Genomic DNA, 23,065 nt, shown 5'->3' with positions numbered 1-23,065 from the left:
CGCACAACGCGGCAGATGCACGTGAGAGGTTTTATTGGGGGGAGGTTATACAAAAACTGTCTCATGTCGGGTGTGTTGGCGCACTTAGTCCCAGCACTCGGGAGGCAGACGCAGGCGGATCGCTGAGTTAGAGGCCAGCCTGGTCTACAAAGTGAGTCCAGGACAGCCAAGGCTACACAGAGAGACCCTGTCTTGAAAAAAAAAAAAGAAACAAAACAAAACAAGAAACCCAAATACTGTCTCATGAGGGAAGGGGGAGGAATGGGAGGTGGATACGTGGTTTAGGGGACTTAAATCCTGCCGGCTGGCGATGACGTGTTTCCGGGGTGGCTTTGAAGTTGCCTGTTTTCTCACGGTCATCAGGACCCCTGAGATGGCTACATTGCTGCCTGATTACTAGCAAAAGTAATAGGGCATCCTCTGCTATTGAGACTAGATGAGGCAACCCAGTATGAGGAAAGGATCCCAAAGGCAGGCAATAGAGTCAGAGACAGCCACTGCTCCCACTGTTAGCAGTCCTGTATGGGGACTAAGCTACGCAACTGTAATATATGTGCAGACTACCTAAGTCAGTCCAATGCAGGCTCCTTGGTTGTCTCTGTCAACCCCTCTGAGCCCTGCTTAATTGATTGTCTGAGCCCAGCCGTGTTCTTCTGATGTCCCTGACCTCTCTGGCTCCTACAATCCTTCCTCCCAGTCTTCTGCGAGATTCCCCGTGCTCCACCTTATGTTTGGCTGCTGGTCTTTTTGTTTTGTGGGTTTTTTTTCTTTCTTTTTCTTCTGTCCCCCCCCACCCCCCGTGAGACAGAGTTTCTCTGTGTAGCCTTGGTTATCCTGGACCCGCTTTGTAGACCAGGCTGGCCTCGAACTCATGGTGATGCTCCTGCCTCCGCCTCCCGAGTGCTGGGATTAAAGGCTTGTGCTAGAGCGTCCAGCTAGAGCGTCTTATTTACAAAGCTGTACATCATCTTTATCTTGCTGAATAACAACAACAACAACAACAACAACAACAACAACAACAACAACAATAATAATGGCTCAGTATTTAACCCAAGGTAGCCATGGTATCCCTGTATAGCCTAGTCTGACCTCCAACTCCTGGTCCTTCTGCCTTGGCTTCCCGAGTGCTGGGATAATATGCATGTGTCATTATGTTGGTTTCAGTGTAGGGTTTAGCACAAAGGGAAGCATGATGGTTCATTTCATGCACCACCTTTTCTGTGCTAAGAAATGTCTAGATAATGAATGTCCAGCCATTGGGAAAAACACTAGTCTCGAGTCTCTGGGGGCATTAGAGTAGGTGGACTAGAAAGAGAATGGTCCTCACCAATGTAAGTAGGGGTCCTCTAATATTTTGAGGGCCTGAGGTTGGAAGAAAGGCACGTTCAGTCTACTTGAACTGGGATATCTCTTCTTGTCCCTAGGCATTAGTGCTCCTGGCCCCTCCTCCTCCTGCTCCTGCTCCTCCTCCTCCTCTTCCTCCTCCTCTTCTTCTTCTGAGACAGGGTTTCTCTGCATAATAGCTCTAGCTGTCCTGGAACTTGCTCTGTAGACCAGGCTGGCCTCGAACTCACAGAGTTCTGTCTGCCTCTGCCTCCCAAGTGCTGGGATTAAAGGCATATGCCAGCAGGACAGGATTTTTGTTTTGTTTTTGAGACAGGGTTTCTCAGTGTAGTCCTCACTGTCCTGGACTCACTTTGTAGACCAGATTGGGTTCGAACTCACAGAGATCCGACTGCCTCTGCCTCCCTGTGTGCTGGGATTACAGGCTTGGGCCACCACTGCCAGACATGCTCTTTGTTCTTAAATCTTGGACTCAGACCAGAATTTACACTGTTGATTTTCCTGGTTCTTAGGCCTTCAGAACTGGACTGAATGATGCCGCTGCTTTTCTTGTTTCTGTAGCTGATAGCCTTCATACTTGTGTGTAAGTCTTTTTCCATAATCTTTAGGCATATTAGACCTGGGCACATTCCTTATGTGTTTTCAGTTCAATAAAATGGTCTATACTGTTTACTTTGGCTGTAATTTATTCTTTCTCCATCTATCTTTGTTTTGTTTGTGTTTTTGTTTTTTTGAGACAGGATTTCTCTGTGCAGCATTAGCTGTCGTGGACTCACTCTGTAGACCAGGCTGGCTTCGAACTCACAGTGATTTGCTTGCCTCCACTTCCCAAGTGCTGGGATTACGGGTGTGCACCACCACACCCGGCTGAAGTTTTTTTTCCCCCTTCATCTATCTTATCTTTAAGTTACATCTCAGTTCTTAACCTTTTCTCTACATCTGGCCAGTTCTGAACTCACATAGCAGTCTATGCCACTCAGCTGGCCTGTGAATCATACCCTGCCAGTTTAATAAACTCCCATATCCATGAATTCTACATTTTATTTTTATAGATTTTGAATTGTGTTAATTTTTTTCTTTTGTGTGTAGTTGCTCATGTGTGAGCAGGTATATGCATATGTGTTGGTGTGTGAAAGCCAGAGCTTTGGGCTGTGTGTGTGTGTGTGTGTGTGTGTGTGTATGTGTGTGTGTGTGTTTGAGGGAGAGAGAGAGAGAGAGAGAGAGAGAGAGAGAGAGAGAGAGAGAGAGAGAGAGAGAGGGAGAATCTTTGACCTGTAGCTCACCGATTAGTCTAGACTACCTAGCCTGAACCACCATGCCTGGCATTTTCTCATAGTTTCTAATAATTGAGTTTAAATCCTTTTTTTTTTTTTTTTTTTTTTAGTTTTTCAAGATAGGGTTTCTCTGTGTAGCCTTGGCCTTGGCTGTCCCGGACTCACTTTGTAGACCAGGCTGGCCTCAAACTTACAGCGATCCGCCTGCCTCTGCCTCCCGAGTGTTGGGATTAAAGGCCTGCGCCACAATGCCCTGCCAAAGATACTTCTTGAATGAACAAGTGAATAAAAGACAGACTCAAGAAGGAAATGAAATGGCAAACTCTGCCATCTTGTGGCTATTAGTCTTTACTGTTGCCATTTAATTGCATTTCTCCCAGTGTTGAAGTTAAAAAAAATAAGTAAAGCAGGGACACTAAAGGAGCTACTGTGCTGAGGTGGAATTGAGACTGTTTCTTTTGGTTTTGCTCAGTGCAGCCCAAGCATAATTTGCAAGTGAAAACAGAGATGTTAGGAAACCAAAACTGGAAGTAGACTGTGGAGCCGTGGACTGAGGGTGACCTGCGGAAGCTGGATCAGAATTCCTCAGCTGTGAACTCTGATTTAAACGCATCAGCTGAGGGGAACATGAGCAGTCTGGAATTTTGGTCAAGTGACCAGTGCAGTTATTTAAGGGGTTTTTTTTGAGACAGGGTTTCTCTGTGTAGCCTTGGGTGTCCTGGACTCGCTTTGTACACCAGGCTAGCCTCAAACTCACAGAGATCTACCTGCCTCTGCCTCCCGAGTGCTTGCTCAGATTAAAGGTGTGCGCCACCACCACCCAGCTTAAGGGGGTTTATTAATAGACCATTTGTAAACCAGGCACGGTGGCGCACACCTTTAGTCCTAGCACTCGGCTGGCAGAGGCAGGTGGATCTCTGTGAGTTTGAGGCCACCCTGGACCACAAAGCAAGTTCCAGGACAGCCAGGGCTGTTACGCTTAGAAACCCTGTCTCTAAAAAACAAAAACAAACAAGGGAACTACAACAATAAAAACCCTTTGTAACAGTCATTGGGTGAAGAGAGTGGCTGCCTTTGAGTTAACAGTCCTAGAATTTACTTTTAGTTTTGCCCATTGTAAACCATACTATTTCGTCTCATTTTGCTTGTCAGTTAAAGTAGCATTCAGTTTGCTGCCAGAACTCTTTTTTTTTTCTTTTGAGACAGGGTCTCTCTGTGTATCCTCGGTAGTCCTGGACTTGCTTTGTAGACCAGGCTGGCCTCGAACTCACAGCGATCCGCCTGCCTCTGCCTCCTAAGTGCTGGGATTAAAGGCATGTGCCACCACAGCCCGGCTCAGAACTCTTTATAAGACCGGAGACGCAAAAGTTCCTAGAAAAGGTTTTCAAACGTGGGACCTGCATTGACCATTTCCACGCAAGGAAAGCAATGTTTACAGTTCCCATTTGTTCAGCACCAAAGTGCCTCTATTTTTGGTGTCACAGCAACCTTAAGAGGTAGGTAGGCAGCGGTACTGCCCTCAGTTTTCAGATGAAGCCCAGAGGTTCACATTGAGAGTTAACGCACATATATTGGGGATCCGCTTCGTAGCAGCCATACCAATAGGCGATTTCACCTGCTAGAGAAATCTGTTGTCTAAGATCTCACGGTTGAAGCCGGGTGTGGTGCCGCATGCCTTGAATCCCAGCACTCAGGAGGCAGAGGCAGGCGGATCTCTGTGAGTTCAAGGCCAGCCTGGTCTACAAAGCGAGTCCAGGACAGCCAAGGCTAACACAGAGAGACGCTGTCTCAAAAAAAAAAATCTCATAGCTGATAGATGGCAGTCTGTGCTACAAGCCAGATCATCTGACTAAGGGGCCAAATGATCAAACACTTCTGTCTTCGGGCAGCTCTAATTCCTCTCTTAGGGACACTTCCATTTTAGCCTCTTTCTTCTGTGGAAGGAAACGTTTCGTTCCCTGTGAAAGCTATTTAAGGTCTTAGGAGTAGGTGCATCAAAGGCACTTGTTGCGGGCTGCAAGGCTGGACTCAGCGCTGTGGTTGCGAGCCCTAGTTGTACATTAATACCACCTGGGGCCTTAGGAAAACGTTACCCACATTCTGGTCCCACAACAAAGTAACTAAAGTAGAGATTCTGGGAACGTTGTCTAGAGGAAGAGTTTTTTATTTTTAAAGACCGTTTTACCGTGCAGTTAGGGCTGAGAACCGTATCGTAGCTCTAGCAGAAAGGTCAGCGACCCAAGAGTCTAAAGGCCACTCCAGCTTTTCTCAGAGACCAGCTCTGGCAGCTATCAAGAGCATTCATCCAGGAAGAGAGAAAGACCACAGAGAAATACCTTCCGAGGTCTCTTGTTGAAGCTGATTTTATTTGTTTGTTTGTTTGGTTTTGGTTTTTCGAGACAGGGTTTCTCTGTGAAGCCAAGCTTCAACCCCAGTCTGCTCACATCTTGGAGAAATACCTTGTGATTCTCACCGAAACATGACAAACTAAACAATATCATGAAAAGCTATCACAAAGCCATTTCTCTTCCATGTCTCCACTGCCCCACCCCATTCTGCCCCAAGACAGGGTTTCTCTGTGTAGCCTTGGCTGTCCGGGACTTGCTTTGTAAACCAGGCTGGCCTCGAACTCACAGGATGCAGCTTATTTGGTGGAGTGCTTGTTTGGCTTGTATATAGGCCATGCTTTGATCTATAGCACTGAAAAAGAATCAATGGAAAGCCAGGCATGGTGGTGCAGGCTTGTAGTTCTGGCACTTGATGGGCTGATTCAGGAACATCACAAGTTCAAGGCTGACTTGTTCTGCATAATGGGATCCAGACCGGTCACGCATGTACAGAGTGACCCTGTAAAAACAGTGTCAGTCTGTCAAAAAATGCAGAGAACAGGGCTGGAGACCTGAGTTCAATTTCCAGCACACATGTTCAGCAGTTGACAATTGTTATTAACACCAGTTCCAGAGGATCTAGTGCCCTCTTCTGGCCTATCTCGGTACTGCATGAGGTACAGGTCCAGGAACATATGCACACACGTAAAATAAATCAATCTTAAAAAATATTTTTACATCTCAACCACAGTTTCTCCTCCCTCTTCTCCTCCCAGTCACCCTCCCCTCTTTTCTCCCTCTTTCATTTCTCTTCAGAAAAGGACAGGCCTCCCATGGATATCTACCAGTCATAGCATATCAAACTGCAGGAAGACCAGGCACTTCGGGGGCTGGAGAGATGGCTCAGTGGCTAAGAGCACCGCCTGCTCTTCCAAAGGTCCTGAGTTCAATTCCCAGCAACCACATGGTGGCTCACATCCATCTACAATGTGATATGATGTCCTCTTCTGGCCTGCAGGTGTACATGCAGACAGAACACTGTATACATAATAAATAAATCTTAAAAAAAAAAAAAAAGACCAGGCACTTTCTCATTTATTAAGGCTAGATGTAGTGGCCCAGTAAGAGGAAAGGGTCCCAAAGGCAGGCAACAGAGCCAGAGCCAGTCCTGCTGTTAAGAGTCCCACGTGAGGACCAAGCTATACAACTGTTATAGAGGTGCATAGGGCGTAGGTCCATCCCATGCATACTCTCTGGTTGGTGTTTCAGCTTCTGTGAGGCCCTGTGTACCCAGGCTAGTTGGTTCTGTGAATTTATAAAACCTACAAAATAAGTCTATCTTTAAAATATGTAGAGAGCCGGGTGTGGTGGCGCACGCTTTTAATCTCAGCACTTGGGAGGCAGAGGCAGGTGGTTCACTGGTCTACAAATCGAGTCCAGGACAGCCAAGGCTACACAGAGAAACCCTGTCTTGAAAAATAAAATAAAATAAAATATGCAGAGAATAACAGACCAATACCAAAAGGTACATCTACAACATAACTCATACACTTTTTTCTTTCACTTAAAAAAATTGCTGGGTGGTGGTGGCACATGCCTTTAATCCCAGCACTTGGGAGCAAAGGCAGGTGGATCGCTGTGAGTTCAAGGCCAGCCTGGTCTACAAAGTGAGTCCAGAACAGTCAAGGTTACACAGAGAAATCCTGTCTCGAAAAACAAATTAAAAAAATTGAAGATTTATTTTATTTTGTATACAGCATGCTGCCTGAAGGTCATAAGAGGGCACCCGATCTCATTATAGATGGGTGTGAGTAACCATGTGGTTGCTGGGAATTGAACTCAGGACCTCTGGAAGAGCAGACAGTGCTCTTAACCTCTGAACCATCTCCCAAGCCTCTCTTTTACTTTTTAATTAATTAATTTTATTTTTCTGAGGCAGTTTCCCTGTAGCTCTGGCTGTCCTGGAACTCTTTCTGTAGACCAGGTTGGCCTCGAACTCACAGAGATCAACTTGCCTCTTGCCTCCCAAGTGATGGGATTAAAAGTATGTGCCACCACGCCTGGTGGTACCACTCATTTTTAAACAAAAAAAAATTTTTTTTGGGAGGATAGTAGCAGATAGTCACCTGTACTTTAGAGCTCATTCACCCTAGAACTCTCAGGGTCATGGCGTCTGATGGTATTCAACATGTCCTGCTTTTTGGATGGACAGCTTCTTGTGTCCCAGCCAGACCATCAGGAACCATGCTGGGGAAAACTGAAGGGTTTTTATATAATCCATAGCTTATATAACCTTGCACTATATTGGGAGGATGCGTTCAAAGTGTAGCAGTAGCATAACCTTTCTTGTGGCAAAGGGAAAGATTGGGCAGGTTGGAGGGAGAGCTAGGGAAATCCCGGGCCTTATTTTTCTTCTACAGTGTTTGGGATAGGACCATCAGCCCTCTCCACAAGTACTAGCTAGCACTCTGCCACTGAGACACATTACCTACCCTGGTGAGTATTATTGTTTGACTGATCCTATGAAAACGGGTAAGACAAACTTGAAGGTGGTAAGCTGACAATTTCTTTTTTAAAAAAGATTTTATTTATATATTTGATGTATATGAGTGCTCTATGTGCATGTACACCTGCAGGCCAGAAGAGGGCACCAGATCACATTACAGATGGTTGTGAGCCACCATGTGGTTGCTGGGAATTGAACTCAGGACCTCTGAAAGAACAGACAGTGCTCTTAACCACTGAGCTATCTCTCCAGCCATGAGTTGACAATTTCAAATTGAGAATGAAAGTCATATAACCTTCTTGGTAGCGTATAAAATACTTTGACTTCTGGGAAACGGTGATTATATCTGAGTGTGGCGGCAATCGCCTGTAATCCCAGCACCTAGGAGGCTAAAACAGGAAGACTAACAATTTGAGGCTATCCTGGCCCATATAGAATGCCCTTGTTTTTAAAAATTATTTCTTTTGGATTTTGAGATTATAATACAATATATTATTTCCCTTACCCTTTTCTCTCTCCAAGCCCTCCAATATGCATTTCCTTGCTTGCTCTCAAATTTATAGCTCCATTTTCATTAATTATTGTTGCATACCCATATAGACATATTCATAAGTGCATAAATACAACCTGCTCAGTCCATATAATGTTACTTGTATGTATGTTTTCAGGGCTGACCATTTGATATTGGATAACTAATTAGTGTGTTCTTCCCAGTATAAGACTTTTCCCCACTCTCAGCATTCCTTAGTTGCCTATAGTTATTTGTGTAGAGTGGAGGCCGTTCCCCTGTCCATGTTAGCATATCATTTGGTGTGATCTTCATTCATCTCATGTTTATGCAAGGTTTTTGTGAGACAAGGATTCTTTGTGTAGCCCTGTCTGTCTTGGAACTTATTCTGTAGACCAAGCTGGCCTCGAAATCACAGAGCTTCGCCTGCCTTTGCCTCCCCGAGTGCTGGGACTACAGGCATGTGCCACCATGTCTGGCTCATATTGGTGAGACTTTAAAGCTACAAAGGGTGTAGCTTTGGATAAAATCTCACAGCAAGCTCCCCGATCGTCTGGCTCTTAGAATCTTTCCTCTCCCTCTTCCACAGTGACCTCTGAGCCATAGGTGTGGGAGCTGTACTGCACATGTATCGGCTTGTGCTGGGTCCCACAACCGTTCTTTGTTTGTTTGTCTGAGACAGAGTTGTAGCCTTAGCTGTCCTGGACTGACATTGTAGACCAGGCTGGCCTTGAACTCAAAGAGATCCACCTGCCTCTGCCTCCCGAGTGCTGGGATTAAAGGTGTGCACCACCACACCCGGCTTTTTTTATTTTAGTTTTTCAAGGCAGGGTTTCTCTGTGTATCCTTGGCTGCCCTGGACTTGCTTTGTCCACTAGGCTGGTCTTGAACTCACAGCGATCCACCTGCCTTTGCCTCCCGAGCGCTGGGATTAAAGGCATGCACCACCACACCTGACTAACAACTATATTTATAAGAAAGTCAAGGAACACCTGAGCATGGTGGCACAGCTTTTAATCTTAGCACTCGGGAGGCAGAGACAGGTCAAGGCCAACCTGTTCTACAAAGAAAATCCCAGGACAGCCAGGGTTATATTAAACAGAGAAACTCTGTCTCAAAAAAACAAAACAAGCTGGGCATGGTGGTGCACACCTTTAATCCCAGCACTTGGGAGGCAGAGGCAGGCAGATCGCTATGAGTTCGAGTCCTGCCTGGTCTATAAAGTTAGTCCAGGACAGCCAAGGCTACACAGAGAAACCCTGTCTTGAAAAACCAAAGAGAAAAAAAGAAAGAAAGAAAAAAAACCAAACCAAACCAAAAAACCCCAAAACTAAACTAAAAAAGGAAGGAAGGAAGGAAAAAAAAAAAGAAAGAAAAAAGCAAGCAAACATACAAGCCAAGGAGCATACATAGATGTAATCATGAGAGTAAGGAGGCAGGCTGCTTTTTGAGGTCAGGAATCTTGGGAAAGAACAGTCCCATGAGCCATACATAGGTCATGGACTTCAAGGCCTGGAAAATCCTGAGCTCATACTGACCTTGTGGAGATGATCCTGGCCCCCTTCTAAAGAGCTATCAAACTGCCTCCCCCCTCCTCGCTTTCTCGTTTTGCTCTTTTGAGGCTGAGTCTCTCTGTGTACCCTTGGCTGTCTTGGCCTCACTTTGTAGACCAGGCTGGCCTCGAACTCACAGTGATCCACCTGCCTCTGCCTCCTGAGTGCTGGGATTAAAGATGTGTGCTGCCACCACCCAGCCAAACCCATTCTCTTAAGACAATGTAAAGAAGGCTAGCTTCTTCCAAGACACCCTACTATTTTCCTGGAAGTAGCCAGTAAGAGGATCAAATCACAGTGTAATGCAACTGGGAACATGATCTGCCAGCAAAGCCAGGAGAAGGACAGAGGTCTCATAAAACTGCCACTTCTTGGGCTTAGCTGTTAAAGGCTAGGCTCACAACCAAAAATAGAAAACTGCAGCTTCTTGGCCACAAGTATCATTAAGACCTGGGAACTAGGCATGGGCAAGCAGTTTAATACTGTGGAGCCAATGGTGGAGGGTGGATAGAATTAAAACTTGAAAATAAAATAAGCATTATAAATAGTATAAGCATATGTAATGTATAAAATATAAACATTATCCTGAGTTATAGAGTCTAACACCCTAGTGAGGACCTGGGAGATGTGTAAGAACACTGGTAACATGGACCCCAGAAGCTGCGAAGATGTGTTTGCTTGAACTGCCGTGGCTGACAGTGAACTAGAAGGACCGGGAAGTGGACACGTTTCAGCAGCCATGTGATGTCCGGTCCTCAGTAGAGGATTTTGTTGCATGGAAAGATTATGGGGACATACTGTTCATCACATCATGAGGAGCGTACTAGCGAGAGGAGTTACATCATTTAGAGGTTCAGGGTGGTTGTCTTCAGGCCAGTATGGACGGTAATAGGAGCAAACACAGACTTAAGGTCATAGCTGGGATGTATTAGAGTTCTCGAAAAAAAATCAATAGAATGGATATGTGTTAAAAGGAGGATTTATCAGTCTAGCTTACACAATATAGACTGGGTAGTCCATCAGTGGCTATCCGAATGGTGGTGAGGTGGAGAACCAAATAGCATGCTCAGTCCATGAGGCTGGGTACCTCAGCATCCCAGTGTGGTACTGAGAGTTTGAGGAGGCCCTTGGTCATCAGTCCACAGAAGAAGGCAGAAGAAGCTGGGTTCCGATGGCATCAAAGGGTGGCAGTAGCATCTGTGGGACAGACAAACTCTCCAGCGAGAAGTGAAGGTTGGCAGATCCGCTGCACTGTTTTGTTTTGTTTTGCTTTGCTTTGTATTGTTTTGTTTTCTGGGACCTCTTTATATCTGGGCCACTGTAGGAAGGTGCTGCCTACTCTGAGGGAGGGGTTTCTGCTTACAGTTGACCCCTCCTGGAACTGTCCCCGGAGACCTGCTTAGAGGTTTTGCCTGATTACAGATCCAATTAAGTTGACAATGACGATTAACTGTCACAAGTAGCAAAAGGGATGATGGGAAATTCAAGCAGTAGCATGACTCCTCAGTAGAAAGACTAGGTGGGTACAAAAGTGGTGATGAGGACATGAGTGAGCATGGCAGGCAAGGGGCCTGACCGAGAGGGAGATGGAGGTGGTGGCAGTGGGCTGGAGGCAGAGCTCAGCAGTTAGGAGCACTTTGTGCTCTTGCAGAGGACTGGGGTTTGGTACCCAGTACCCACATAGTGGCCCACAAGCATCTGTAATTCCAGTTCTTAGGCAGCTGTTGCCTCTCTCCACCTCCACAGGCTCCTGTATGCACACGTGGTGTTCATGTATGCATTCAGGAAGACATTCATCCACCACAAAAGTAAAGAAATATTAAAAAAAGAAAAAGAGGCTGGGCATTGTAGTGACCACCTTCAATGCCAGCAGTTGAGAGGCAGAGGCATGTGACTCTCTATAAGTTCGAGGCCAACCTTGTTGACAGAGTGAGTTCTAGAACAGTCAGAACTATGTGAAAGATCTCATCTCAAAAAATTAAATAAAAGGCCTGGTATGGTGGCGCACGCCTTTAATCCCAGCACTCGGGAGACAGAGGGAGGCTGATAGCTGTGAGTTTAAGGCCAGCCTGGTCTACAAAGCGAGTCTAGGACAGCCAAGGCTACACAGAGAGACCCCTGTGTCAGAAAAAGAGGGCATGGCATCCATAGGTGGGGAAACAGATGGGCAGATTTTCTTTTCTTGAGTTTCAACATGAACCAGTTTTCAAATCTGAAACTCGTGGGCTAAATGGCAGTTGCGTGGGGCGTTCTTTGTTCCCTGGAGAGTAGACTGTAGCATCAAAAGGACACATAATAATGATTCATTCTGTTCTTTTTCCAAGGGACTCATGACCTTGTTGTTTTGGTCAACTATGTGCCAGAGGAAGTGCAGTACCCACGGTTTTGAGAACTATTACACTAACTGGCATAGAGCTATGGCTGCCTGCTCCTGACAGCGTTCTCCAGACACAGCTGTGAACATTAGTTTTGTGCAAAATGACTATATTCCAGGAAAGTAATTGCCTAAAATAAATCATAAGCACCCATGAATTATGGAGCTACACAGAGATAGTAACAGAAGAGTTCCAGATGAGGGAAGGGGAAGGATAAATAATGGGTGCAAAAATGAAATTAGTGCCAGTAGTGAGATGAGCTGGGAGGCAGTGGGTAGAGTTAAAAAGCATTTAGGCGTGTTTTCGCTGGAGAGGCAGCAGGATATTGAGCTACATAGGAATAAGTGGCAAAGCCACGTTGCAGTGTTTTGCTAAATGAGAGGATTTGAAGCTATCAGGCCAGATTCTCTTCTTTTCTTTTCTTTTTGCTTTCTTTCTTTTTCCTTACTTCTTTTCTTTCTTTGCTGGGTCAGGCTCTTAAGCAAGGGTTTTTAAGATACAATATTGAAAATGATAATAAAAACATCTACATTCAATAGGTTAGACCGAGGAATAAACTGTTAACAAATTCAAAGGCCTAAGAATACCTTTTCTAGAACTCATTTCCTGTAGAACACTGCTCCTTTCTAGGCTTATTGTACTTTGATCATCATTTCCTTGGCTTTTATTGCCAGGATCAAGGAAACTAAAACATTGACAAGAGAGCAGCAGTCACAAACGATGTGACTTGGGCGGGACTTCCAAACAAGGATTGAGGGCTTGAGAAATGTGCCTTGGTTATAGTTTCACTTGGCCTATTTTTAAAAAGTGTATCTATAAATATGACAATAGGAATTTTGTGATTGTTCTTTTTATGTCTCCGTGGTCTGCTGCTATTATTATTATCATTATTATTTTCAAGACAGGGTTTCTTTTATTTTCTACTTTTTAAAAAAGATTTATTTATTATGTATACAATGCTCTTCCTGCATGTGTGCCTGCCTGCCAGAAGAGGGCACCAGATCTCACTATAGATGGTTATAAGCCATCATGTGGTTCCTGGGAATTGAACTCAGGACCTTTGGAAGACCATCCAGTGCTCTTAACCTCTGAGCTGTCTCTCCAGCCCTCAAGACAGAGTTTCTTTGTGTAATAATGGCCTTGCCTGTCCTCGACTCACTTTGTAGACCAGACTGGCCTTGAACTCACCGAAAACCATGTGCCCCTGCCTCCTGAGTGTTGAGATTAAAGGCATGCATCACCATGCCCAGCATTATTATTATTATTTATTTGCTTTTCTTGAGGATTTTAAAAGGATAGGTCTATATAACTCAGGCTGGCCTTAGACATAGTCTATTGCTTTAGCTTCCTAAGTACTAGAATAGCTGCGCTACTATGCCCATCCTAGTTTTTTTTTCAAGATAGAGTTTCTCTGTGTAACATCCCTGGCTGTCCTGGACTCACTTTGTAGACCAGGCTGGCCTTGAACTCACAACGATTCGTCTGCCTCTGCCTCCCAAGTGCTGGGATTAAAGGCATGCATCACCGCTACCTGGCCTAATTTTTTTAAATTAAAAAGCATTTATTTACTTTTGTTTTATGTATATATATGGATGTTTTGCCTACATGTAAGTCTATGTATTGAGTGCATGTAGAGACCAGAAGATGATGCTGGATCAACTGGAACTGGAGTTACAGAGGACTGTGAGATGCCACGTGCATTCTGGGAATTGAACCTGGGTGCTTTGGGAGAGCAGCCAGTGATTTTAACTGTTGAGCCATCTCTCCAGTCCACTCCCATCTCCAGACCTATTTTTTTGAGACAGGGTATTACTAATGTAGCTTAGGTTGGCCTGGAATTTTCTTTATAGCCCAGGCTGGCCTAGAGTTAAAGATTGTCCTGCCTCAACCAAATAAGTACTGGGGTTCTAGGAATATGGCACCGTGCCTAAATGGTATGCTCCTTTTACTCCCGTCATAGTACTGAGTCAACTCTATGACAGTTAGGACAAAGCGAAATAGTGATGGGGTCATCTCTAGTTTGTAGACATAATTCCTTTGGCTAAGCACGTGCACATTAAAAAGTAGGTGCCAAGCTTTCAAAATTGGGGTGCTTGTACAACAAATTGCTGGCTTCTCCTGAAAGCAAGGCACCTGATACACAGAATCACAATTTGGCCACAACTAGGGGAAACTGGCCAGTGAGTGCCATTATTATCGACTTGACATTGGATTTGAAAGTCACTTACTATTCCTCATGGACCTGGCATTTCTGTTCTTAAGAAAAAAGTGCAACATTTTTCCATGAAAAGCAAGGACCAAGAGTGTAGGCCAGTGTAGAGACCTTGTTTAGAATGCTTAAGGCCTGTGTTACATCTGGATGAAAACAGAACAAAACAACAGTGACAGCAACAAAGAAACCAAAATGGGAAAATTGGTGAAACACTAGAGCAGAGAGGGCATACGGTAGGAAGGCATATGGTTAGGTACAGGAGTCTTGGTTAAAGTGGTTGAAAAGGCAAAGTGAGAAAGAAGATGAAGTAGTTAGGTCATTTCTCTTACTGTTACCAGACACAAGTTAATTATTTGCCAATTAGAAAGGCCAATTATGCCTGGGGAGGTGGTGAATGTCTTTAACGCCAGCACTCAGGAGGCAGAGGCAGGTGGGTCTCTTGAGTTTGAGGACAGTCTGCTCTCCAGAGTGAGTTCCAGGACAGCCAAGGCTACATAGAGAAACCCTGTCTTGAAAAACCAATAAAAAGAAGAGTTGGGGATTTAGCTCAGTGGTAGAGTGTTTGCCTAGCAAGCGCAAGGCCCTGGGTTCGGTCCTCAGTTCTGGGGAAAAAAAAAAAAGACTGAGGTGGAGAGATGGCTCAGAGGTTAAGAGCACCATCGGCTCTTCCAAAAGTCCCGAGTTCAATTCCCAGCAACCACATGGTGGCTCACAAACACCTGTAATGAGATGAGATCTGGTGCCTTCTTGTGGTGGGCAGGCATATGTGTGGGCAGAACCCTATATACATAATAAATAAATCTTAAAAAAAATAGAAGTGAAGAGAAGAGAAGAGAAAAAGAGAGAAAGAAAGAAAGAAAGAAAGAGAAAAGGCCAATTATTGGAGGGAAAGTTGTTATACAGTGAAGAAAAACTTTTAGTTGGAAACTAGCAAAAGAGAAAATACAGAAACTCTTACCAATAAAGAACAACTTGCCTAGGGGTTCCAGGCAGAAACTCTTACCAATAAAGAACAACTTGCCTAGGGGTTCCAGGCAGAAGGCTTAATAGTGAATTTATTTTCTGGGGGTGGGAATGTCAGTGCTATGGTATTTACAACGTATGATACTGTTATCTGTACATCACCAGATGTCCTGGCTTCTGTAAACCTAAAAGAAAAGGTTACTGATTAGAAGTCTGTGACTCATGCCTTTTGAATTCATTTTCCCAGGAATAGCTAAGGCTACAGTTAATCATTAAGATACAAAAGACGTCTTTCACTGGGGAGTAGGGGAGGTAGTGCAGAGGCAGCTTTTATGGGAGAAGATAGTGAATGGTAGCGATGGAAGAACAACTTTAACCCTTTAGGAGGCTGTAGTCTGAAGTCTGTCCACAGCAAGACAAGTGCGGAACAATTACACACTGCTCAGCTGCATGGACTTTTGAATATCAGGGGCATTTTAGTATATTTGAAATCCTTGTTAGCATCTGTAATCATATATATGTGTATGTATACATATACGTATATATGATATAAATCATTGAATTTTATTCTGAGATGAGGAGCCTGATATAGTTCAGCCTTCCCTCAAACTTATTGTGAGACTGAGGATGACCTTATTTATTTATTTTTTTCGAGACAAGGTTTCTCTGTGTAGCCTTGGCTGTCCTGGACTAACTTTGTAGACCAGGCTGGCCTCAAACTCACAGAGATCTACCTGCCTCTGCCTCCCACGTGCTGGGATTAAAGGCGTGCGCCACCACCGCCCGGCTCTGAGGATGACTTTAAACTAACGTACACACACTCTTTCTTTCCTTTCTCTCTCTCTTAGTTTTTTTTTTTTCTGAGACAGGGTTTCTCTGTGTAGCTGTGGCTGTCCTGGACTCATGTTGTAGACCAAACTGGCCTTGAACTCACAGAGCTCTGCCTGCCTTTGCCTCTCAAGTGCTGGGATTAAAGGCGTGTGTCATCATGTATCTGTACCTTTTTTTTTCTTGTATGTGACTTTAAACTTTTGATCCTCCTGTTTTCACTTCCCAGATGCTGGGGGCATAGGCATGTACTACCAAGTCTACCTCAACCCAAAGTATTTCATCTGGTGTATTACATCTGTATGAATATTTTAAAAAATGAGTTTAACATTTCTGGAAAAAAATAGCGACTTTCAAGAAGAAAGAGCAAGGAAAGATAGTTGGAGTTTCCCATGGTTGCATTGCTAGGCATTTTATGGAGGGCGGATCATTCCAGGAGCATGCTTGTTTCGCTTCTCTGCACACTTGTTGGGAAATGGCAGCTAGAAGAAGATCAGAAGTTCAAGGCCAGTGTCAACCCCCAGTAATTTGAAGGCCAGCCTGGGCTACAGGAGATCCTGTTTTACCTCTGTCTCTCTACCCCTAATATAAAAAATATAAGCCGGGCACGTCTTTAATCCCAGCACTTGGGAGGCAGAGGTGGGCGGATCGCTGTGAGTTTGAGGCCAGCCTGGTCTACAAAGTGAGTGCAGGACTGCCAAGGCTACACAGAGAGACCCTGTCTAGAAAAACCAAAAAAAAAAAAAAAAAAAGTAATGGGGGAGAAATAAGAAGGTGATAGGCAATGAGGAAAAAACACTTAAACAGGGGCCTAAAAAGTGAGCAGAAGTTAGTCAAACAAAGGACTGGTGAGAGAGCTTAGTAACAAAAAGCAGAGCTTGTGGCAAGTCAGTCCCCTGTATCTAGGGATAGTCAAAAGTCTTAGGCAAATTTGCATCTGTACTGAACAAGTACAGACGGTTTTCTTGTCTTCATTTCCTCAATAGTGTGTTATAACAATGATCAGCATATTCTTTACACTGTTGGGTGTTTATAAATAATCTGCTGGTGATTTAACGTATACAGGAGGATGTACATAGGTTGTGCAAAAAAACAAAACCAAAAACTACAGTACTTTATATATGATATCTGAGGGGTGTCCTGGAACCAGTGCCCAGCTGGAAACTGTCATTGTCATCTTTCTGCTATTTTCAGGCATGACCATCGCATTGCCATACCACTTTGTTGCTGAAATGCCCTGAGAGTTTTCCCGCTGTTCACAGCTTCTGCTTCCCCCGTTGTCCCAGGTTTCTAATATGTGCCCGTGACTGCATCGACTTGTATGGTGCTTTTCTATGCATGAATCACCTCTGGAGGGATAGATAAAGAATTGAAACCATTGATTGATTTCAGTGGCAATGGGTTGGGTAGTCATTATGTAATCTTCTGTTGCTTTTGGTATTGCTTTAAATGTCACGGACTAGATAGGTTAAATGTATTTTCTCATGGCTCAAGAGGGTAGAAACGTTAAGTCAGTGGGATCGGTTTCCTCTGAGAATGCTTTTCTCAGCTTACACACGCCCATCTTTTTATTATGGGACTTTGCATGCAGATCCCTTGTATCGCTTTTGTGTGTATGTGTTTGTACACGTGGGTGCTTGTGTGTGTGTGTACAAGTGCATGTGGCCATGCTTGTACTTGTGGAAACTGGAGGGAGATGGATGTTAGGAGTCTTTCTCTGTTTAGCCACTTAAATTCATATGTATGCATTTGTGACTGTGTGAATGTATTGGTACCAAGTGCATGTAGAAGGTCACAGGACACCAGCTTCTCTGGATTGGAGTGTGGGTGCTCAGGTCTTCTGCGGAAGAGATAAGCGCTATTATTCCAGTCTTTTCCACCTTATTTGTTGAGCCAGGCTCTCTCATTGAACCTGGAATTCATTGCGTTGGCAAGACTGGCTGGCCAGCATGCCCCCAGATTTGCCTATCTCTGTCCCCTACACCCCAGTGCTGAGGTTACTGATGTATGTGCTCCTGTGCTCAGCTTTCAAGTGGGTGCCGGGAATCCTAACTTAGGTCCTCCTGATTATGAAGCAAGCATTCCCCCGCTAAGCTATCTCCCAGCCCGTTGATGTCTCTTCTGCATATCAAACTTTCTCCTTTTAGAAGGACACTAGTCAGAGCCGGGCGTGGTGGCACATGCCTTTACTCCCAGAACTCTGGAGGCAGAGGCAGGCGGATCACTGTGAGTTCAAGGACAGCCTGGTCTACAAAGAGGGTTGCAGGGCAGCCAGCGCTATTACACAAAGAAACCCTGTCTTGAAAAAACCGAAGAAGAAGAAGAAGAAGAAGAAGAAGAAGAAGAAGAAGAAGAAGAAGAAGAAGACGACGACTAATCAGACTAGCAAAGATTTAGGGGACCCTCCTCTGTAGCCCTCTGGGGCTCTTCTTGTTGTCTTTTGTTTTCTGCCACTCTGTCCCACAAATAATAGCTGACTCGATGTCCCTCAACAACCGTCTCTGTTTCTTCAACTCAGCAAAACTACTGGGCTCCTTCTCTAAGTGTTATAAGCTGGAAATTGCCTTGAGCAGTTGGAAGGCTCACTGTGTCCCAGACATGTGGGTTTATACTCCTCCATGGCTTGTTGCTCAACGTCTGAAACCAGTTTGCATATATTTAGTAAAATATAATCATTACTGCTTCATCTTGGCAAGAAGGATTGAAATCGTATGCACTGAATTTTAACTTCCTTCAAAAATCTCTGCTGTTGTTAGCTTTTAGGTAAGCTAGGTAAATAGCAGAAAAACAAGGCTGCAACTGGAAGTTATTTTAAGAGATCAATTTATAGAGCATGTTCTAGCTAGGCTGCTATTACTTTTTGAGATGGGATCTTGCAATGCAGCCGTGGCTGTCTTTGAACTACTGGGGTTTGGGCAATTCTGTGTCAGCAGGGATTTTAAGCATACACCATCACACCAGGGTAAACTTTGTCTGTCTGTCTGCATCTATCTATCTATCTATCTATCTATCTATCTATCTATCTATCTATCTATCATCTACTTATCTATTATTTTAGTTTTCAAAGACAGGCCTTCTCTGTATTGTTGGCTGTCTTGGACTTGCCCTGGACCAGGCTGGCCTCGAACTCACAGAGATCTGCCTGCTTCTGCCTCCAAGGGCTAAAGTTTATAGTTGGTCATTTCTTTTCTTCACCTGCTGTTGTTTATTGTGTAGTTGTGTAGTTTCCTATTCCTACATGCTGGTGATTCCTTTTTTTCTTTTTAACATGTGTAGCCTAGGCTGGCCTCGAACTCGTGATCCTCCTGCCTCCACCTCTTTCAGCAAATGCTACCAGTGTGTGCCACCACAACCAGCTTTTTTGTTTGTTTGTTTGTTTGAGACAGGGTTTCTTTGTGTAGCCTTCACTGTCCTGGACTCACTTTGTAGACCAGGCTGGCCTCGAACTCACAGTGATCCACCTGCCTCTGCCTCCTGAGTGCTGTGATTAAAGGCGTGTGCCAACACTGCCTGACCTTGAGCCTGTATCCTTAACCTGGTTAGGTTGCACCAGTTTGATTGTAAATAAATAAAGGACTTGAAATCTTACAACCACAAATACAATTTTTCTTGTTGCCGACCTTTGACATTAGGAAGGTTTAAATTTTTATTTTACTACACTTTAAAATTAAAGCATGGTACACATTTAGTGTGTGTGCATGCACCTGTGCCATGGGACTTTAATGGCAGTTAGAGGACACTTTTTAGGTGTTGGTTTTCTTGTTTGCATCCAGGACTTTGGGCTTAGAAGGAGATGCTTTACCACTAGGCCATCTTCTCTGCCTATTTTTTTTCTTTAAAGAAATTTTTTTTTGCTGGGTGTGGCAGTTCACACCTTTGATCTCAGCACCCAGGGAGGCAGAGGCAGGTGGATCACTATGAGTTCCAGGCCAACCTGGTCTACAAAGTGAGTCTAAGACAGCCAAGGCTACACAGAGAGACCCTGTCTTGAAAAACCAAAAACCAATCAAACAAACAACAAACGAACAAACAAAACAAGAAAAAAAGAAAAAGAATTTTTTTGCTTTGAATTCTATTTAATCTTTATAAAAGTTTCTAAGATATTACTATTTTAAGAGCTATTGTTATCCCCCCTGAATTGTGTGTGTTTATACACAGGGACAGGGCAACTGACAAGTGAGTTGTTTTGGCAGATGTAGCTGGGACTCTTGGTGACAAAGGAATACTTGCTAGCTGAGTGAGAAGGACAAGTCACTGTGTTCCGGTCAACAGAGTCACAGGAAGGTCAGATTGTACTGTAGCCAGGAGCTTAAGGAGGAGAAAGACTTTGAAACAAAGTTTGGTTTGTTTGCCAAGCTTTCCCAAAGCTATCTTGTTGAACCTAAGTCTGGACAGTGTCTTCTTTTTCTTTCTTTCTTTTTTTCTTTCTTTCTTTTTCTTTTTTCTTTTTTTTTTGACTGTATAAGGAGCTTGGCTGTGGGTATCTGGTTTCCAGCAGAGACCCACAGCCCACTACTAGAAAGTGCCAGCCAGAACAGTCCCATGAGCACAATCATCACCAACTCATTATTGGAATGGGCTTTGGAAGAAAATTTGTTTAAAGGGTTATATCCTGGGAATTGTGCTCTTTCAGTATTATTAAACCTAGCTGCTATTTTCCAAATTAGGCAAATGTTAGAGGAAATGAAATACAAACAAAGGTTAATTTCGACTCTCTGACTTTTAATTTACATTAGCTCCAAGTTATATTCTATACCCTTTAAAGCCCTGTTCTAAAAAGTAAACATTCAGATTGAATTTTCTTTTGGGATTCATAATGGACCTTAAAACTCATGTTTTAGAAACAAAACTTGGATATGGACTTTGCTTGTTTCTACTTGTTCCGGTGAGATCTTTTTGAATTCATCTTTTAGTGGAAACATGACTGAATAGATCCTTCCGTGCAGTGGCAGTGCTGGCCGTACTTAGGAAGGAAGTGACACAAGTTGTCATTAAGTGGCTACTTCAGCAATTTTCTCCACTTCCCCATTCCCAATTAAAGTTAGTTCGCTCCCACATACTACTTGAGCTCCCCTCCCTATGGTGGGATGCCAGTTAGTTGTCTAATTCCTATCTCTTTCAAGAACTTAACACCTGGCCAGATGCCTTGTCTCAGACTCTTCTACTTGGCATCTTGGCTTCCTCCTACCATTCATTTCCTTTCCTTCTAAACTGAACCTGATTTGGTATGTATTCTATTTTTGTTGTTGTTGTTGTTGTTTTTCTTTCTTTCTTTCCTTTTCTGAGACAGGGTCTCTCTGTGTAGCCTTGGCTGTGGCTGCCCTGGACTCACTCTGTGTACCAGGCTGGCCTCGAACTCACAGAGATCCGCCTGCCTCTGCCTCCCAAGTGCTGGGATTACAGGCGTGCGCCACCACGTCCAGCCTCTTTGGTATGTATTCTAAACCTTGCTATAACATACACTCTGCCAGAGGCAATAAATGCTTGATAAATGAATAAATGTATAAATTTGAGTAATTCTGATGATCAAATTGCATTTTCTTTATTACTCCTAAGTCCTTTTGGTATGGAAAATTTCAAATATATTAGAAATTACAGAAAGCAAAGAATATGTGACCCAGTTTTAATGGTTATCAGCATATAGTTATTGTGTAATTTATGTGTCATCTACTTTCTTTAAGTGACTGGAGTTCACACCAACAAGTGCGCTATGGGTGCCATGGTCTGAATGTTTGTCCCTTCTTACCCACAATCTGTCTGCTGAAACCTTTTCACTAATGTGGTGCTATGAGGAAGTGAGGCCTTTGGGAGGTGTTTGGCTCATATACCCTCACTAGTAGGATTAGTGTTCTAATAAGAGAGACCCCCAGAGTCCTGGATTGCCTTTTCTTTATAGCTCCACATGAAGATCTAAGCAGAAACCTCCATCTAGTACAGGAAATGAGCCCTCCCCAGATACAAAATCTGCCTTGATTTTGTATTACCCAGAATCCAGACAGGCAAGAAATACATTTCTTTCCTTTTTGGTTTTTCGAGACAGGGTCTCTCTGTGTTAGCCTTGGTTGTCTTGGACTCGCTTTGTCGACCAGGCTGGCCTTGAACTCACAGAGATCTGCCTGCCTCTGCCTCCTGAGTGCTGGGATTAAAGGCATGCGCCACCATGCCTGGCTTTCTTTTCTTTTCTTTCTTTTTAAACAAGCCACCTTTCTGACATTTTGTTATGTTAAGTGGTCCATAGTTCATTAGAGCACAGGCTAGCATGCACATAGCCTGTAAGTGCAATCCCCAGTGCCATATATAAAAGAGAGTGCATTTATAGCAAGGGGCCTGTTTTACTCAGTTTTATTTTGTTACTGAGAGACACAATTTGAAAGGAAGAAAGATTGATTTTTTTTGCTCATGGTTTCACAGCTGAGTCCATTGCATTGGGCCTGAGGCAAGTCAGAAGTTCGTGGTGGTGGCAATCTGTGGCAGAGACTGCTCACTTCCACCAGAAGCAGAGAGCACTAAGGTGGAACTGGTGACAAGATGTATCTTTCCAGGGCATGTCTGTGGTGACTTATATTTTTTCAGCTAGGTCCGCTTCTTATTTTTCTGCTACCTCCCAATAATGACACTATATACACTAAATCTGCTAAGAAATTAACCCACAAATGAGTCCAGAACCATCAAGTTTAAATTTGCTTTCTTTTTCCTAAGACAGGGCCTCCATAGGTAGCCATCTTAGTCCAAAGTTGAGACCTTTCATTTCCCACCTCCTGAACGCTGGTATTACAGGCATGTGGCACCACATATCACTTCCATTACCCTTTCAATGACTCCATCTACCAGCTGAGGGCCAAATCTGCAACACATGCGCCTTTGGATGGTATTTCTTCTGGTCACCACTTGGATAGTATCCATCTCTCCAGCCCAAATTCTATAATCTTGTATGGAAACAAACAGCTTTATTTTCTCTATTCTCTAACTAATGTTTAACATTGTCTCCTATAACTAACAATGGGATACTTATGTAGTAATTATAATGGACAACAGTGAACGGTTTTAATTAATCAAATTATAGAAGTTATAGAGGTTCTACGTGCTTTCTATGCTCATCAGTAACCTTTTCTAAAAAAAAAATTTATTTTTATGTATACAGGGTTCTGTTTGCATGTACACCTGCATGCCAGAAG

At 43.8% G+C, this 23,065-nt stretch overlaps 1 long non-coding RNA gene across 1 annotated transcript; it reads left to right on the top strand.

The window, feature by feature from the left end:
- LOC311601374 lies at positions 1 to 23,065 on the top strand. Its single transcript, XR_014780556.1, has 3 exons — positions 1 to 21; positions 16,120 to 16,165; positions 23,032 to 23,065. It is a non-coding gene; the product is annotated as an uncharacterized lncRNA (long non-coding RNA).

This window comes from Acomys minous, assembly GCF_964271855.1.
Source record: "Acomys minous genome assembly, chromosome: 7".
In the NCBI taxonomy this organism is placed as follows: domain Eukaryota; kingdom Metazoa; phylum Chordata; class Mammalia; order Rodentia; family Muridae; genus Acomys; species Acomys minous.
Note: the sequence above shows the minus strand (reverse complement) of the source record. Positions and strands in the feature narration are given on the sequence as shown.